This window comes from Bombina bombina, chromosome 5, assembly GCF_027579735.1.
Source record: "Bombina bombina isolate aBomBom1 chromosome 5, aBomBom1.pri, whole genome shotgun sequence".
Classification (NCBI taxonomy): Eukaryota; Metazoa; Chordata; class Amphibia; order Anura; family Bombinatoridae; genus Bombina; species Bombina bombina.
In genome coordinates, this window is record NC_069503.1 from 520,831,160 (window position 1) to 520,847,099 (window position 15,940).

At 35.2% G+C, this 15,940-nt stretch overlaps 1 protein-coding gene across 1 annotated transcript in view; it reads left to right on the forward strand.

Moving 5' to 3' along the window:
* Positions 1-4,641: 4,641 nt before the first annotated feature.
* Positions 4,642-15,940, forward strand: part of KBTBD2 (kelch repeat and BTB domain containing 2) — a 69,313-nt gene continuing 58,014 nt past the window's right edge. Inside the window, exon 1 of the mRNA XM_053714438.1 lies at positions 4,642-4,831. The gene's annotated coding sequence lies outside the window, so the exon portion shown is untranslated. The remainder of the gene's footprint in view (positions 4,832-15,940) is intronic.

The window sequence follows — 15,940 nt, forward strand, 5'->3', positions numbered from 1 at the left end:
ATACAAGGGGAGATGGTGACTCAAATACACCTACATTGGGTAAGGTCCAATTTAACATGCTGTCTTACATGGTAGGCCATGAAATCTATTGCTTTGAGCATTTTACCTCTAGTACCAACACACCTACAAGTTGCCCCCCAGAAGCTCCTGATGCCAGGTAATAACTCTATACAAAGGGGCAACGAATTTGGAACTGTTACCTAACTATGCCTCAAACGCTCTCAGGTTTTTCTCCCTTCTACCCTACATGGCCCGCTTCATTTTCGTATCCCTTCTACACTGGGTACTAGCAGAAGAGGAATAGGTTAACTGTTTTCTACACAGTGGAATTGACTGTCACAGCTTACCGGACAAGCTGTGCGCAATTTGAACTGCTGATTTCATCTTGTCCTACATCTTTCTAAATAGTATGAAGGCTATCAGCCGGATTTAAGAGATGTTCTTACAAGCCTGTAAACTATGTATTCCTCTTCATTATACAGCTCCGAATAGTTAATTTGTGGTTACATGTTAGTTAATATGGTGTGGTGTTTATTGTTGTATTAGAAACTACGTTTGTAGGTGGGAAATATATATTTTTTTAAATAGAGATGCGAGTCATATGTCACATGAGTATATTAAATTTGCCTTCACTCTTCCCTCCTTGGCATGGCTATAACTATATTCTGGCCATACTGTCTGGTTATATTTAAATGTGGCTAAGTTGTTGATGTGCTATCTGCGGCCGAGATGGCGCGTTTATCTTTAATACTACATTATAATCATATTAGTAATGTATAGCTCTTTGCCTTAGATATAATAAGCAGGACGAGGTTTATGTCAAGGACGGAGAGAGCTAAAGGACTCAAAGAGGTATACATGATAATACTAAAGATGGTGTACTCTGGTTATACTACTTCTATAGTCGAGTTATATGGTATGCTATCATAATATTTGTCTCGCAAAATTCTAACTGTTTAGAAATATGACAAATGTTTAAGATACTTTTAGATAGGCCACTCCAGTAATTGATAATGGGGATTGGCCTCTGGATATCATCGGCCTCCCCCTTCTGGGCAGTTTGCTTATTCCATAACATTAGTATGTAACCCACATCAACCCCTAATTACCACAATGTTTTATAATCCCTTGGGCCCAGGAAATATAGATACTAAAGTCCTTTATCTCCAATATTTGAATATTACTTGAATCTGTACTTTATTTTATTTTATCAGACTTAGCATAGAATGTAGTTAAATGTTAGTTGCTAAAATTTACTGGCTCACATACAATTACTTGAGAGGCAGTCATATTGGACTTAAAGGGCCACTAAACCCCAAATTTTTCTTTCATGATTCAGATAGAGAATACAATTTTAAACAACATTCCAATTTACTTCTATTATATAATTTACTGCAATCTTTAGATATCCTTTGTTAAATAAATAGCAATGCACATTGGTGAGCCAATCACATGAGGCATCTATGTGCAGCCACCAATCAGAAGCTACTGAGCATATCTAGATATGCTTTTCAGGAAAGAATATCAAGAGAATGAAGCAAATTAGATAATAGAAGTAAATTAGAAAGTTGTTTAAAATTGTATTCTCTATCTGAATCATGAAAGGAGAAAATTGGGTTTAATGTCCCTTTAATGTTTCCTAAAAAGAGGTTATTAGATTTGGGTTATTGTATATCCATCACTGTATTGTGTGGCTCAACTGTTACCTAACTATGCTTATTCTTGACATAGTATATGACTTGTTCAGTGTTTAAGATATAGTTTGCTATTTTACTCTGATCATAGGCACATGTATATATGTGTAGTCCTGGGGTGCGCAATTACTTATAAGTTAGTTCTAGGAAATCTCTGTTATAAGAATATATTCATAAAGTTCGCCCTAAAACCATAATTTCCATAATAGTGGCTCTGCCCTCCCTCCAGATTTGTTTACTGGTTAAACAAAGGAATGCAGATTCCACAGAACCTTTCCCTGATACCCCTTATATATCTACATCAATATAGCGGCCATTAATAATCCCTTTCCTAATTTATCTACTATTTCCTCTATTGTGATGCATCTGAGTGACTAGGCCCATAGTGGTCCATATTTCTAAGGGGAATAGGTAGTAGAGAATATAAATAAAAAAGGTTTCATTTTTATAATTCAATTTACAGGGCAGATTATTAGTGCAAGCAATGTTACTGACACAAGTTTATTATCTAACGCCTAGATTACGAGTTCTGCGTTAGCATTAAAAAGCAGCATTAAGGGGTCCTAACGCTGCTTTTTAACACCCGCTGGTATTACGAGTCAGGTAGGTACAGGTGTACCGCTCACTTTTCTTCCGCAACTTTTGGCTACCGCAAATCCCCTTACGTCAATTGTGTATCCTATCTTTTTAATGCAATTTGCCTAACGCCGGTATTACAACTCTTGGAAGAAGTGAGCGGTACAGCCTCTACCTCCAAGACTCCTACCACATAAAAAAGTCAGTAGTTAAGAGTTTTATGGGCTAACGCCGGAACATAAAGCTTTTAACTACAGTGCTAAAAAGTACACTAACACCCATAAACTACCTATGAACCCCTAAACTGAGGCCCCCCACATCGCAAACACTATAATAAAATGATTTAACCCCTAATCTGCCGATCGGACATCGCCGCCACCTACATTATACCTATGAACCCCTAATCTGCTGTCCCCAACATCGCCGACACCTATATTATATTTATTAACCCCTAATCTGCCCCCCCCAACGTCGCCGCCACCTACCTACACTTATTAACCCCTAATCTGCTGACCGGACATCGCTGCCACTATAATAAATGTATTAACCCCTAAACCGCCGCAATCCCTATAATAAATTTTATTAAACCCTAATCTGCCCCCCAAAAAAATAACCACTGATTTCACTATGAATATATACAGGGTATTTATTCATAGTGAAATCAGTGGCCCAATGGTTATTAACCCTTTGAAAATCTCTGTTACTTATTCAAAAATAAGAATTATGTTACCTATGCCAGTGTTGGCAACAATTTATGTGCCCAAAACACCATTGGGCCAGGCTAAAAACAATTGCATGGCATGGAGTGGGATCTACCCTGTATATATTTATAGTGAAATCAGTGGCCCAATTGTTATTAACCCTTTGAAAATATCTGTTACTTATTCAAAAATGAGAATTATGTCACCTATGCCAGGGTTGGCATCAATTTCTGTGCCAAAAACAGCATTGGGCCAGACTAAAAGCAATTGCATGTCATGGAGGGGGATCTACCCTGTATATATTCATAGTGAAATCAGTGGCCCAATAGTTATTAACCCTTTGAAAATATGTTACTTATTCAAAATAGTAATATTTGTATTGGTGCCAACGTATGCCCTTTTTTCAAGTTTGTATATTCAATTGTTGCATAAAGGGATTCCACCTCTGTGTAACTACATTATATGAATCATATTATTATATAAATAAAACCTATATTTTTTATTTTAAAGTCAATTTAAAGCAGTCTGACAAAAAAAATGAACAAGAAACCAACTTCCATGAATAAGAAACAGCTTGAATAAGAAACCAACTTCCTTGTCTCATATATATATATAAAATGAACAAGAAACCAACTTCCATGAATAAGAAACAGCTTGAATAAGAAACCAACTTCCTTGTCTCTCATATATATATATATATATATATATATATATATATATATATATATATATATATATATATATATATATATATATATATATATAAATATACATCAAGGTGACATCTAACCTGTAATGTACTACTAATGTATAATGTTTAGGGTTAAGTTATTGAGAACATAGTGCAAATACATAAAACATCAAAATATTGCTTTTTTTGTCTACAAGCACTTGCTCTCAGTTTTTTTACGATTTAGTAACGTTTTGAATGAATTATATCTACAATCAGGCTTTAGGTCTCCCTTGCTATATTTCCTATAAAACATCAGCAAGTTTTTTGTTAAGTTTGTTTTTAATAAAATAATTAATTCGTCTGTAGTGTTAAATAGCAATATTCGGTTATGAAAATGTGCATTTTATATTAATGTCGGTTTGTTTATTCTGACGACAGCACAAGCACAACCGCTTTGACTCATCAACGGTCGAAATCGAAAATGCACAATATGATTATGAATCAGCGCGGGAGGAGAGAAAAAACTGCGAGTTTGGTTACGTCAAACGTGTGGTGGTTCGTGTCGTGTGGTATCGAAACGTCATACTGACTCAAATCGACAGATGCCTCTTTATCGTTGCCGCATAGGCGGTAATTGTTTTATAGGGGAAAGCATCCATAAATAACACGGAGTTTAACTTTAGAGGCCGAATGTGAAAATAAATTGCAAAATACTGTGATTCAGCGCAGCAACTTTCCAGAATATTTTTTTTCTATAATCTGCCCACTATAATGTGTTTTACGACTATTTGCCCTTTTCAATAATGCCTGCCCAAATTATGTATTTTATCAATAGGAAAAGATGAAATGCGTCATAACTAGTACGCGTATCGTGCCGTGGATACGCGAGATTGTCGTAAACACGAGAAATGAGAGTTGATTGGCTAAACTGATAATCGCGTACTTCCTATCTTTTTTTTTCTCATTCAGTATTTTTTTTTCTCAAACAAAACTTTATTGCCCTGTATCAAAGGACCAACAGACTATAGTATTCGCCCCCTGTTTTCCGCCCTTGTATTTGCCTATTGCTATCCTTCCTACCTCAAGTACCACTTCGTGATTGGAGGGTGCGGCGGTAACGCGAGGTTACACCCGGAAGGAAGAGATAGAGAGCGGAGGCAGCGGCAGTGTGAGGCTAAGGCAACCCGGTGAGTACTGCCGCCCAGGTGTATATAATTGAGCGCGGGGGACCAGGTGTGTTATTTGTGTGTATTTTTTTTCTGACACATCTGTCTTCTACATTAGTTCTATTTATATTTTTTTGTTTATAAGACATTCTGTTCTTATATCAGTGTTACATGTATAGTTTATTTATATATATTTTCCTGCCAAATTAAAAAAAACCCTCTAACTGAAACTAGTAATGCACGGCTAATCAATTAATTTAGGGTACTGTTTTTTTATAACAAATTGAATGCATTTTTAAAAAAATGTATTTTAATTTAAATAACTGGTAATAGTATGTATCTGCAATGATAAATACGATGTGGCATATTTGTTGTACCTATGTAATAGAGGTCAGCATTCACTGGTTTTATAGATTGCAACAACAAATATTCTTTGTGACGTTTTGTGCAGAACATGATTCTTGTCTTAGGAAGAGGCATGTTTTGCCCCCATACATCAAAACAACTATTTAGTGATGATGTTTCATTTCTGACACTTTGTCCAGTACCTGAGTGTCAATAGGCTGCGTGAGATACAACGTGTTTGTGTGTATATCATTAAATCAGTTGTGTAGGTATATATTTATATTATTTTTAAATTACAGAAAATGTATACATGTGTGCTAGAAGTGTTATATATTTGTATTTAATAGGTAAGTGTATATGTGCACATCTATTATAAAAGTTAAAAAAAAAACGAATTATGTATATCAGTAGATTTACATTTCAGCAAGATACAGTTAATACGTTTTTTTGTTTTGTATATTGTCTGTTGATATATGTAGTGTGCATACATGAATGTTATGAGGATGTTGTAATTGAGAATTTTTATCTGTGCATTGTTTACAATTTCAGTTGCATTAATTATGTTTAAAGGGCCCATATGGCGATAAAATTACGTTCTCTAATTAATTAGAGCATGTCATTTTATCTCTAGCAACCCTGCAGTACTTTGTGTTTAAACCCCACAAAGGGAACTGTCACGGATTGGATCAGCGGTAGATTCCGCTCTGGACTAGTAGTGCTCTGTGAGTTTCCGAGCGGTACTTAACTATTCAGGGGTTAAACATAAAGCACTGTAGCATTGCTAATGATAAAATTATATTTATCAACAAAAGTTATATTAAAAATATATCTATTTTTTAAGTCTTTTATTTCATTTCTTGGAGATCCTTTTGCTAAAGTTTTTCTATAATCTGTTTTATTTATTTATTTTTAATCTTAATTAAGTATTACATTGTCACTTTTAAATACTGTTATTTATTTTTGGGGGGGCTTATTTTAATTCTGTCCATCATTAAAACAATCATTAGATGTGTTTTTTACTAGCATTCCTTTTTAAAGTGTCTTTCATTGTTTCTATTAAAGTTTGTAGAGGGACAGTAAAATTAAAATCAATCTTTCACAATTCAGACACAACATGCAATTTTTTAAACAACTTTCCAATTCACTTCTATTTGTTCTTTTTGTATCCTTTGTTGAACCTAGGTAAATTTAGAAACAGCAATGCACTACTGGGAGCTAGCTAGACACATCTCATGAGCTACTGACAAGACATATATGCATAGCCTCCAGTCGCAAAGTAGCTTGCGGTAGTGCATTTCTGCTTCTGAGCCTAACTAGATATGCTCTTTAACAAAGGATACCCAGAGTACAAAAAAAATTCCAGGTAAGAGAATTAAATCGAAAAGTTGATTAAAATTTTAAGTGCTTTTTAAATCATGAAAGTTAAGCGATAGGAAAGTTAAAATTAAACTTGTATTATTCTGATGTACTTTGTTCTTTTGTCATCCATTGTTGAAAAATAGTTTGTTTTCTTTCATGTGGTGGGGAGAGTCCATGAGTCATTACTCCTGGAAATTATCTCCTGATTCCTCCTAGTGACCAGGAGTTGAATCCCATGGACTCCCACCACCATTAAATAAATTGCTTTATCAGGTAAGCATACATTTTGTTTTTTAATTTACTTTGTGTAAAATGTAACTGCAATCTCTCCAAACAAAAAACAAACTGCTGTTTCTATCTTAAGAACTTCTGGGTAAGTTGGTACATTGGAAATTGTTTTTGCAAGCAGTGTGTTGGGGAAGCTCAAAGTTTGTTTCCAATTTCAATTAAGATTCATCTAAATAAAAATAAATGTTTAATGCTCTTTGCATTTGAAGGAAAGTTTTAGGGACCACTCAATGCAGTAGAATTACATAATTAAAAAGTGCAGAATAAAGGTACAATGATTTAATGCCTACTCTGAATTTCAAATGTGCAGTATATATTTTTTTTTTTTTCTGACTATTTTTTTTCTCCCATTTTCTGGTCCCCTGTATCATGTGACAGACACCAGCCAATCAGACTAGTATATGTACACCCTGTGAGGTTGTGCACATGCTCAGTAGGATCTTGTTCCCCCAAAAATTTGAATATAAAAAGACTTTGCAAAATTTGATAATGAAAGTAAATTGGAAAGTGTCTTACAGTTAAGGTCAATTTACTAATATTGCCCCACTGCATTGCATAGACATTTAAAAATTAAGAAGGGTTTAATTCATAAAAAAGTTTTAAATTTATATATATTGAAGAACTTCTATCTATATACCGCTGCGACGATAAGCGCAGCTCTCCCGTTCACCATTTTGTCAAATTGATTGACAGATGACGATTCGTAAAAGAACCAATCCTTGTTCCCCCCCCCCCCCCCCGGGCCGTGACATTTAAGCAAAAGGGCTGAACGCCCCGTGGGGTAAACAAGGATTGGTTATTTTACAAATCGTCATCTGTCAATCATTTTGACAATATGGCGGGCGGCAGAGTTGCGCTTATCGTCGCAGCGGTAAATAGGTAAAAAATCTTTTATATATATATATATATATATATATATATATATATATATATTTAAAACTTTTCATGAATTAAACACTTCTTAATTTTTAAATGTCTATGCAATGCTGTGAGGCAATATTAGTAACTTGACCTTCACTTTAAAACTGAATGCTCTTTCTTATTTTTAAAAGTTTATTTTGACTTGAGTGTCCTTTTAAAGAGAAATGAAACCCAACTTTTTTTAATGATTCAGATAGAACATGCCAATTTAAACAACTCTCTAATTTACTTTTATCAAATTTCCTTCATTCTCTTGGTATCCTTTGTTGACGGGAGGTACGTTTAGGAGCATGCATGTGTCTTGAGCAATATGTGGCAGTAGTTTTGCAAGAATGTTATTCATTTGTAAGAGCACTAGATGGCAGTGCTATTATCTGCAATGTAATAGAATACAATAGAAATAGAGCAAATTTGATAATTAATAATAAGTTGGAAACTTTAAAAATTGTATGCTCTGCCTGAATCACAAAATAAAGTTTGGATTTCATTTTCCTTTTAAAGGGAGATCAAACCCAAACATTTTCTGTTGTGATTCAGACAGAGCATACAATTTAAAAAAGTTTTCAATTTACTTCTATTATCAAAGGGACAGTCTACAATAGATTTTGTATTATTTTAAAAGATAGCATTACTATTTCTGAGCCTATCTAGGTATGCTTTCAACAAAGGATTCCAAGAGAACAAAGTAACTTTCCTAACATAATTCAGTTAGAAAGTTGTTTAAAATTTCATGCTCTGTGTGAATCATAAGAGTTAAATTTTGAGTTTTACTGTCTCTTTAAACTCCTGTAGTAACATATATTTTTTTTGCCGTTTTAACCTTTTTGCTACTTTGTGTGTGATTTTCTATGACATAAATGCTAACCACCAGCATGGACGTCATATCGTAAATGTTTCAAACCTACGTTTTTTTGTTCCACATTCAACAGCATTTCATCTTCCTAAACACCAAAATTTAGGATTCCAAAACAATACATTTCAACACGATACATTAGAATTGACAAAAGTAAGCATATGGATACAATTTCAATAATGATTTAAAGTGAATGTAAACTTTCAGCAATTAGTGCCTGTTTTTTAAAAATACTATTAAAAACAGGGGCACTTTCATTTGTAGAAATACTTTCCTTTTAATTCTCCAAAGCCGTATCGCAGATCCCCCTACCTGCTTCTTCCTGCTGTACTTACACAGCAATGACGAAACCAGCCTTTTCCAATCACAGCAGGGCATCACAAGATGGACGCTGGGGGGGTGGGGGGGGGAAGCCAAGATTGGAGGAAGCCGTTTTTTTCATTTCTGATGTAAGTACAGAGGAACTGAGGCAGGGGATCGGCGATCTGGCTTTGGAGAAGTAAAAGGTATTTCTACAAATACGGTGCAGTGTAAACTTTTATCAATGAAAGTGCCCCTGTTTTTAAAGGTATTTTTAAAAACCGGGCACTAATTGTTGAAAGTTTGCATTCACTTTAAAGAAAACAATATCTAATATAACAAATACGTAGTCTTACCAGGCGTTGCTCCTCATAGAGACTTTTGTGCGAGTCCAAATGAAACAAAGTCCATTTGTCCTTCCAATAACTTATAAGGGAATAACATCAACAGCCAAGTGTTGTTTGGCGAAACAATAGTCAGAGCGAAGGTGATGTCACACAGAGGGTGGGGACTTGTAAAAACGGAGTTGGTGAACCGCGGAAATAAGATGTGTGCTACCACGGTCTTTGTAGGCAGACGGTTTTCATGTTTTTTTTTGTTTTTTTTTAAATACCATATTAAATAAACCCCAGTGGCTGTTAATACACTTTTTTTTTTAATAAACGCTGTCTTTTTGTGACAAATCAAGGCATAGCCACTTCTTTATCTCCCATGGAGGGAGATTCATTTGAGCTGTTATGCTCTGAGCTTGGTCATAAGCTCAGAAATATGTGAGTATGTTTCCAGTGTTGCAGCAATATCTAATTGCACCAACAGAACTGCACTATTATTTAATTTACTCTTCAAACAACATTGTCATCCAATTTGGGACTTTTTAAATACTTTTGGGACTTTTAACACAGAATAAATATCTTTTCATAGTGCACTATATCACATTTTGTTTTGTTCACCTATAAGGCAATAATATTACATTTGTGAAGAAACAAATGACCTTGTTATATCCACACATATAGTTATACAGGCTCTATAATCTAAACAAAACAATTAACTGATATATAGTTGCATTACAGATTCATTAATATGAAGGACTACATTTATTTGCCAAATACTCTTCCCACATGGCCTTTATCTGGATATATAAATTAAATGCATTTAAATTTCATAAGATAATACTCTGCACGAATGTAATCATCTGATATAGTATAGAGTCAGCCATCGTGCTATTGTTGGAATAGTGGTACTTTTCCAGTTTCTTGCTATGAGAATTTTTAAACCAATACTTACTATATTGAATAACTTTTTTTTTTTTGGATTGTAGTAAAAAATTGTCATAGACATGAGTACAGTGGAATAGGATTCCCAGATAATTTGGAAGTTTCTTTCGAAACTTCGGACCAACTTGGTATGATCTTTGTGCACTGCCACCAAATATGGGCCATATGTCCTACTGGACCTTTTACATCTTCAGCACTGTTCATTTAAAATGTATAAATTTTTCTTACATAGGGATGGAGTTAAATACCACCTTTGTAAAAATTTAAGATTTAAATTCTAGAAATTTACTGGAAATAGAAGATTTCCTTACAGCTTGGAATATATGGGTGGAGTCAATATGGGAAATATCTACGTTTAGTTTTGCACTTCATCTATCTATATAATATAGAACATAACCAAGGTTAACATTAGATTTGTTTTTAACTACACAAATTTCTGATTCCGCAGCAGGGTATCCTGGGATGCCTCAAAAATATTTATGGTTCCTTGGTTTAAGCCGTAATTACAAAAAAAAGATTTAGGTATTCTGAAAATTATAAGTTTTCAACCTCAAGAAGACTACACGTTGATCACTTAGACCATAATCCATACAAAGTTAGCAGTGCCTGCAGTGTAATGGCTTGACATCCGCACGCACCCCAAAGATAAGGGAGTTGCTCCATGGAGCAACTGCCAGATAACTGAAGAAATGGGTGTTAAAGCCAGGGAGCTTGAAGTAAAACATAACCTTTATTCGCACAACAGGTGCAAGTTAAAAACGGAGGAAGGTTGTGTACAATAAGCAAATGTGCATAAAAACAGCCAATATGTTTCGGCCTTGGCTGCATTCATAACTGGTAAATCCAAGCACACTGATTCAACATTTAAAACATCCACTATACAGTGATTGGATAAAAACAATGATGACCTATTGCTAAGTTATAGCCTATGCAAGATAGATGTGCTGTACAGGATATGCTCCAAGACATGCTGTGTTAAACACAAACTCTAGTTAAAGCAACATGAGCCATAAAATTGTTCTCTTTTCTCCTAATAGGGAAGCTACAAAACATGTAAAAACTATACAGGAACTGCTATAATTAAAACAAAATGGCTCAATCTAAACAACTTGTTTATTATAAACTATACATTCCACCAAAGTAGAAATCTCCATTTAAATATGGGCTATTAATTTGAGCCCTGGGCTAGCATCATGCTCCCCATTACTATTGCTTGTTTGCCACCCTCAGTCTGATTTTACATGGTTGCAAGCATCTGGCAACACCTACCCGTATACTATTATGCCAACTCTGGGAACTTTAAATGCTAGCTTGCTTTGGCCTAAGGAGCTGTTTATTGTGAGTGTGCACATTGGAATAAAGGTTTAATGGGACTTAGTCAAGACATCAACATGTATGGTTTCCTCCACATTTATGAGATACTTGCTGGATGCCCTGATCACCCTCCTTAAATCTTCCTCATGCCAGCCACCTGCCTTTTTACTGCTAATATAGGGCACACTGTGCTCATCAGTTTTCCCAGCACTTTTTATTGTCGCCAGTTACATAGGCAAAAACACTTAGGAATGTGTTGTTTGCTCATTTATCAGTCTGTACTGCTGGATGCTGTTGCTCTTGCCTGTGTAACTGTTTAGAGGACCATCACATTTTTATTTTGTACCAATTAGTGTGTTTATAGAATATAGCCAAATTTATGTGGACACCTAAATGAGCTTGTTGGACAGCCATTTAACCTTGGGCTTTAATATAGAGTGGTCCCCCTTTAGTGATATAACAGTAACATCTCTTCTGGGAAGGCTTTCCAACAAGATTTTGAAATGTCTGTTTAGAGCATTTGTGCAAAGAGCATTTGTGAGGTCAGGCACTGATGTTGCATGAGAGAGTCTAGATCACAATCTGTATTCTAATTTATCCCAAAGGTTTTCAGTGGGATTGAAGTCAGGGCTGTGTGCAGGTCACTCAAGTTTCTCCACACCAAACTCTTCAAACCATGATGTCTTCATGGTTCTCACTTTCTGCACAGTCCTGCTGGGACAGAGAAGGGCCTTCTGCAGAATATTGCCACAATTTTAAATGACCTAATTGCCCGGGACTTAGTACCCTGTAGCATTAAAGGGACACTCTAGGCCAAAATAAACTTTCATGATTCAGATAGAGCATGTGATTTTAAACAATTTTCCAATTTACTTTTATCACCAATTTTGCTTTGTTCTCTTGGTATTCTTAGTTGAAAGCTTAACCTAGGAGGTTCATATGCTAATTTCTTAGACCTTGAAGCCCACCTCTTTCAGATTGCATTTTAACAGTTTTCACCACTAGAGGGTGTTAGTTCACATATTTCATATAGATAACACTGTGCTTGTGCACGTGAAGTAATCTGGGAGCAGGCACTGATTGGCTAGACTGCAAGTCTGTCAAAAGAACTGAAAAAAGGGGCAGTTTGCAGAGGCTTAGATACAAGATAATTACAGAGGTTAAAAGTATATTATTATAACTGTGTTGGTTATGCAAAACTGGGAAATGGGCAATAAAAATTCTGGTGTAGACTGTTCCTTTAAGAATACCCTTAACTGCAACTAAGGGGCCTTACCCAAACCCTGAATAACAGAGCCCCACTCTGTGTGTTTGTGTGGTTTACCATTTCATGACGGTGCTCTTTGTTTCTTCTAGATGCTTTAACTTCACAATAATAACACAGTTGACATGGCAAAGGTTACATCCTATGATTGTGTCAGTGAGCTCTTTAGTATGACCCATTCTACTGCCAATATTTGTCTATGGAGAGTTGATGGTATGTGCTGGATGTTATGCACCTGTTGGCAATGGGTGTGGCTGGAATACTTTAACTCAATTAGTAGGGGTATCCACATACTTGTGGTCATGTAGTGTGTGCGGATATTGATAGATAGAAATATATAGATATATTCACACAAACACTTTTTTTCTTAGCACCTAGATTCAGCAAAAAATTGTCATTCTTAGTCTTAACCCATTCTGACTGTTTTCTCTTACCCCATTCAGTTTCAATTGGTGTAATATACAGAAATAATTAAAAAGAAAAATTCAACAAGCATAAAATACTTCCATCAAATATAATCTTGTATAAAATTTCACAAAATATCAACTGTTTTTGTACTCGCCCATACTTCATTTTCTTTAGCTTTAAAGCTAAAAAAGGACCCATATTCCCTGATGTCGGCCGCACAACAAATAAAGTTTAGCCACTAATGCTAAGTAGTAGTTGTTGTTGTTACTACTACGGTAATCGGTTGACATCAATTAGAGCATGAAACCCTCTTTCTAAGTGGTAGGGCTTTCCTCCTTTTAGTGATAGGTCTGATGATTTATTTCTGTGTTGATGGTGAGGATGAATAAGAACCTCATTTGAGTCACCAGAACTACTAAAATAGAATCAACGCTGTGAGGTATTTGTCATTGTTATTACTGCTGGATTAAGTCACAACTTATTTGGGGAAAAACAAACACTGCCTTCAAATACCCCACCCCAATTTTGTTCTGCATGCCTGAGCTATTTGCCACAATGATTACCTAATAGCCATCTGTTCATATAACCCCTTGTTTGAAAGATGGGCCTTTTTTCTTTTCAAAAGAGTAGTCATTCTCCCTATTTTAGCGTATATATGGGGATGTTAGGAAGCATGTGTGGAATGCACGTCAAATGAACAGTATCATTGAAGCTGTGGTGATTTTAATAAGAAAAATTTCACAAATGCAAGTATGTTGCTGAAATACTACTGATCATATCAAAATTGCACTGCTATGCAGTTTCAGGCAAAAGCTCTTATGCCCCTTCTAAGAAGTTTAACACACAAGATAGAGATATATATATATATATATATATATATATATATATATATATATATATATATATATATATTCGTATTCTTTTTAATCTCTATAAATATTTATAATTAGACCCTTGAGTTTTCTTTTAATCTGCAATGTTTCACTTTCCTAGCATTTCTCCTCGTCAGAAAAAGATGAAGCTGAACGTAGACAGCATGAAAAGGGACAGAGGCTGTTTAGGTGGGTGGGGAGGAAATGGTTAGGGCTCATGCAACCACATACTTGGCTTTTCATGTAGTCAGGAAGTGAAGGGGAGCATGTGTGGGAGAGGAGATCCTGCATTACGTCTCCTCTCTGACATTTCAATGGATTGTTTTATTCTCTTAAAAGCTTCATCTCTTTTCTGCAGCTTGACGTGAGGGGCCATTTAAGGATAGAGCTATGTGTATGGTATAGGAGCATGGTGTGATGTATGCGGTCTTTTAAGGACACTGTGCCATGTCTATATGTTGTAGAAAGATGGTATCATATGTCGGACCTTTCATAGACTTGGAGCCTTGTGTTTATGTTAAAGGGTTATACAGTGATCAAGGGTCTATTAAGGACATGGCCTACCTATATACTATATGGAGTTTTACGCAATTTATTAATCGCTACTTTTTGTCTTGACTACTGTCTGTTTTTTATTTTTTGTTTGTTTGTATGTGCAAGGTATCTGCTATTTTTTTTCTTTTTTTGTTTTACTTTGCAAAGTTAGAACAAATCTATATTGCTTGTAGTGTTGCAGCGTCTGTTTTATAGCCCTTATTTAAAAAAAAAAAAAAATAGATGTATGTCATTTGTGTGTGTGTGTGTGTGTGTGTATGTGTGTGTGTATATATATATATATATATATATATATATATATATATATATATATGTATGTGTGTATATGTATATATATATATATATATATATATATATATATATAATATCTATATCATCGTATTTTTAAATTTACAAAGAAAGTAATATATAGGATTGGCAGATTTCATAGAGCATGTCATTGACCTTGCACTACTGTGTGTTTAACCCCACAAAGAGGTTAAACACACAGTAAAAGTGCCACTCGGGACCCATGGAGCCCTGCTGGCTTAAGTGGAATCTTCTGCGGATCCAGTTGTGCGACTCTGATCCAGTCAGCAGTGCTAGTTGCACATATGTGGAGCCAGAGAGGACTGCTGATTCCAAGCTGGAAACTGCCACTCATCCAGTCAACAGCGCTAGTTGCACAAATGTTTCTGGATGCTAGCAAATGTTCAATTAAACTGCTTACATGTTTGGGGGATTTAAATCATGTTGGTAAGTAGTGTAGATAGGACTTATACAATAGCACTGCAAATACGGAAAAAGTGTCATACATTTTATAGTTGGATAAATTAAGAGAGATAAAGATGGTAATTATGTGCTGTAAGTCATTAGAGCATGCTATTAGTTAATGATTGATTAACGAATGATTGGTGACTGCATATATATGCCTCTTGTCATTGGTTAACCAGATGTGTTCAGCTAGTTCTCAGTAGAACATAGTTTTAAACAACTTTCCAAATTACTACTCTGATCAAATGTGCTTCATTCTCTTTGTATCCTTTTGTTGAACGAGCAGCAATAGACTACTGGGACCCAGCTGAATTCATCAGGTAAGACAATGACAAGAGCAATGCCAATCGGCAGCTAGCTCCTAGTAGTGCAATGAGCCTACCTAAGTAGTATTGTCAACAAAGACAATCAAGAGGTAAAATGTAAAATTGTTTTAAAATTGCTTGCTTTATGTGAATCATGAAAGAGAAAAAATTTGGGTTTCATGTCCCTTTAGTCACCATATCGATTTTAAGTCCACAAAATATGCAATAAATCTACAGCAACTTAAAGGGTCAGGAAACCCCAACATTTTCTTTCATGATTTGGATAGAACATACAATTTAAAACCACTTTCCAATTTAC